Source organism: Silene latifolia, chromosome 9 (genome assembly GCF_048544455.1).
Source record: "Silene latifolia isolate original U9 population chromosome 9, ASM4854445v1, whole genome shotgun sequence".
Classification (NCBI taxonomy): domain Eukaryota; kingdom Viridiplantae; phylum Streptophyta; class Magnoliopsida; order Caryophyllales; family Caryophyllaceae; genus Silene; species Silene latifolia.
Window position 1 is genome coordinate 159,617,054 of NC_133534.1, and position 4,418 is coordinate 159,621,471.

At 42.0% G+C, this 4,418-nt stretch overlaps 1 non-coding gene across 1 annotated transcript; it reads right to left on the bottom strand.

Moving 5' to 3' along the window:
- Nucleotides 1-553: 553 nt before the first annotated feature.
- On the bottom strand, nt 554-660 carry LOC141603079 (small nucleolar RNA R71). The gene has a single exon (XR_012524975.1). It is a non-coding gene; the product is annotated as a small nucleolar RNA R71 (small nucleolar RNA).
- Between the last annotated feature and the right edge of the window lie 3,758 nt (nt 661-4,418).

The following is a 4,418-nucleotide window of genomic DNA, read 5'->3' on the forward strand; positions in this document are numbered from 1 at the left end:
AAGTGATTTGTTACCTTTTGACCGTGAAATCGAAAGAACCTTGACGAACAATAGGAGACTTGTTAGGAGGAATTTGAGAGGTGTTGGTGAAGTTGTTCAACCCACTAGTGAGTTTGTCAATCCTTTCGCAATAGAAGGACAAGAAAACCCATTACACAATACCCCACAAAATCCACCTACAATGCCAAAATTCTCGTCACACTCCGTACCCACCGAGGATAATCTACCAAATGGTACTCCTACACCGCAACATCTCACCGGAAATTTTATTGCCAAGTCCGCCTTCATCCAACTAGTTGAGAGGAGCCAATTTGGGGGGATGCCTAGTGAGGATCCTCATTCTCATATGGAAACCTTTTGCGATTATTGTGATGCTATCTCTCAAACGGGCGTGACTCAAGACCAAATTAGATGGGTCTTATTTCCTTTTTCCTTAATCGGCACCGCAAAGCAATGGTTGAAGGGCCTTGATAAGGCCACCCTTGGAATAGATTCTTGGAAGAAGTTGGCTCTAGCTTTCTACAAAAAATTCTACCCACCGGGAAAGACCAACATGCTAAGAGCTCAAATTACGGGTTTTAAGCAAAGGGATGAAGAGTCTTTGTATGAAGCTTGGGAGCGGTTTAAAGGTATTTGTCGCTCATGTCCTCACCATGGACTTAGCGAATGGTTTTTGGTGCAACAATTTTGGAATGGTTTATATGAAGATTCTAGGAACATTCTCAATATGGGATCAAATGGAATGTTCACCGAAGTTGATGACAATCAAACATGGAACAAGATTGAGGAAATGGCGGTCCATAACTCACAATATAGTAGACCTCGCAAGGCTACTAGAGGAGGAAAGCATGAAGTGGACTCCGTTACTCAATTGGGTGCTCAACTTAGTGCTCACATTGACACAATCAACTTGAAGTTTGAACAAGCTATGGCTAGACTTGAGGAAAACTCAAAATCCTCGAAGCATCATGTCAATGCCATGACGGCATCCTCATCAATCCCATGTGGGATATGTGAGAATTGTGGAACTTTGGGTCATGACCCAAGTGAGTGTAGGGGAACAACCGAACAAGTTAATGCTTTCCAAGCTTACAAGAGTGGTACCCCTTATTCCAATTTTTACAATGAGAACACCAAGTTCCATCCAAATCTCTCATACAAAAGCCAAAATGTTCAAAACCCTCAAACAACATACACTCCACCACCCATGAGAAACCAAAATCAAAGACCCTTTTACAATCAAAACCAAGGTTACCAAAATCAAAATCCATACAATCACCAAAATGACCAAGGTTTTGATGTCCAAAAAGCGGTCCTCCAAATGCAAAAGAATCAACAAGAATTTTTCACCCAAATGCAAAAAGATAGCCAAGCAAAGGAAACCACCATCAACAACATTCTAGCTCACACCAAGATGTTGGAAACACAATTGACTCAACTAGCATCTTCAAGCTCACAAAGACAAAAGGGGCAATTACCACCTCAAAGTAATCCCCCTAGACATGAAACGGTTAGTGCCATTCACTTGAGAAGTGGTACAAGGTATGGAGCACCGAAGAAGCAAGTTGAGGATGAAGTTGTGGAAGCTAGTGAAAAGGAAGAAATTGTGCAAAACTTCAAAGATGGAGAATCAACAAAAGAAGAAAGTTCAAAGAAAAGTGAAGACAAGGCCAAAGAGAAGGAGCCCATTGTGATTAGACTTCCTTTTCCAAGTCGTCAAGTCAAGCCCAAATTTGATGATCAACTTGCAAAGTTCATGGAAATTGTGAAGAATTTAGAAGTCTCAATTCCTTTCACGGAATTAATCAATCACGTTCCGGCCTATGCGAAGTATATGAAAGATATCCTCACAAAGAAGAAGTCGATCCGGAAACTTGAGACTATCGCCTTCACTAAGGTTAGTAGTGCAATACTTCAAGGGAGTTCACCTCCAAAGTTAAAGGATCCGGGAAGCTTCTCAATACGGTGTACCATTGGCGACACAACGATCAACAAAGCCTTATGTGATCTACGGGCTAGTGTGAGTGTCATGCCGTACTCGGTAAGTAAAAGGTTGGGGATGGGAGAGCTTAAATGCACCAACATCACACTCCAAATGGCCGATAGATCGACGAAGACACCGTTAGGGATATGGGAAGATGTCCCCGTGCGAATTGGGAAGTTTTTCATCCCGGTGGACTTTGTCATTGTTGATATGGACGAAAATTCCAACATTCCAATCATCCTAGGAAGAGCTTTCCTACACACCGCCGGTGCGGTGATTGATGTGAAACATGGAGAGCTCACTCTAGAAGTGGGAGATGAAAGCATAACCTTTAATCTTGACAAGACTATGAGAGCTCCTCGTTTGCATGAGCCGTGTTTCATGATTGATCATTATAGCCGAAAAGATGAAAGGAAGAAATCGGAACTCCAATGGAGGAAGAAAGTTGAAGATGCTCCATTCAAAGAGCAAGTGAATTATGACAAGGAGAGCTTGCAAAGCTCATCAAAATCAACCAAGGAAGAAGAGGATGGCCTCATTGGCCAAGAGAAGAAATTGGGAGAGTTGTGTCCATCTAAGCAAGAGATTTTCAATGATCAACTCAATGAAGTTTGTGGTCTTTGGGACGACGAGTTTGAAGGGATTTTTAATCCCTACATTGGGCATGCCATCGATCATGATCAACAACAAGGGCCACGGTCTATTGAGGACCTCTACCATAATAATGAACAAGCTTTTGATTACTTTTTCAAGGTGTTGAGCAACATCAACAACACCTTGAACATGCCCCCTTGACATCTCATCAAGAATGAGAGTTTGGTGGAGTCCTCCCTAAACCACCACTTGTAAATATTTCTAACTCCCTAACTTACATTTCAATTCTTGTATTGCATTTTTGTCATCTTTGGATTTTTATTTACTTTGATCAAAATAATTGTCATGAAAGAGAGAAGTGAGGGAGGGACTAACAATTTCAATTGATGTGTAGTGCTTTACCTTAGTGTGGGGATGGCAATTGCCTAGGCTATCCATGCCTTAGTAGTGCCCCCACAAAGAAGAACACAAGACTTGAAAGAAAGAATGGAAGAATGATAAAGGGAAAGCGCTGTGCACGGGTGGAACTGAATCCGTGTACACAGAAGAAGAATCCGAGCGGATTCCCAAGAATCCGCCCGTCTTATGCAATCCGAGCGTCCCCCGAAAAAGACGCCCGTCTGAATCGAGCTGAATTTTGAAATTTTCTTGATCGTTAAAGAATCCGAGCGGATTCACCGAAAATCCGCCCGTCCTGCAGAATCCGTCCGTCCTGGGAAAAAGACGCCCGTCTTTGCAACTGAGAAAAACAAGCAAATTTCTCTGGACAGAAATCCGTCCGTCTTTGGAGAAATCCGCCCGTCCCGTGTTCAGCAAATCCGAGCGGATTGTACCAAATCCGCCCGTCTTTAGGCGAGCTTTTGCAAAGGTAGAAGAACCAGAATCCGCACGGATTGAGCCTAATCCGCACAGATTGCCCCTGCAGTTTTGAAATTTTCGGCCTCTTTAAAACCCCTCCCACCTTCATTCATTCATTCATTCATAAACACTACCCACAACATCAAAACCCTCATCCCCTCCATCATAAAAACAAAAACCCTCAACAACATTCAACAAAAACAAATCAAACCACCCTTCCAACCACAAATTAATCACTCCTTCTTCAACAAAAACCAAAACCCAGAACAAAATCTTCAACCTTTGAGTCGATTTTTGTTTTCATAAAGGCAAAGCCTTTTACCTTCAAATCGATTTGGGCATCCTACAAATTGAAGATTTTTCACTCTTTTCTTGGTTAAGCTCATCAATGGCAAGGACTAAGGGTGCAACAAAGGCAACAAAGGCACCAAAGGCTAAGGCACTCTCACAAAGGCAAAAGGCTCTTCAAACAAAGAAAGCTTTGGCTATGGTGGTGGCAACACCAAACTTGGAAGTGCAACAACAACAACAACCTTCTATGGGACCATCAGCACCTTCTACTCCAGTAATTAATCAACTTTTGCATTATCCGGAGGTAACTTTTATTTCCGATACCCATAGAAATACGTTTGTCAAGTTTGCTATGAAATCTATTCAATCCACCAAATTCATATGTAAAGATGCCTTGGAAAAATTGGGTGTTCTTGAACAAACAAAAGCCTTTTTCAAAGCCATGGGGTTGGAGAAATTGTTTGAAACAAAGGAATTGACATACCCCTCCCTTGTCTTGGAATTCTTAAGTTCTTTAAAAGTCACCAAAGTTGAGAATAGAGAAAATCTCGAGTTTCGTCTAGCTAATGTTAGTAGACGCATTACCTTTACGGAATTGGGTGAAATTTTGGGTCTTAGTGATGAATCAAGTTATCTTAAGCATTATGGAAAGTATGACCCCGAGCCTCTTTGGGAGGCAATCTCCGGGAAG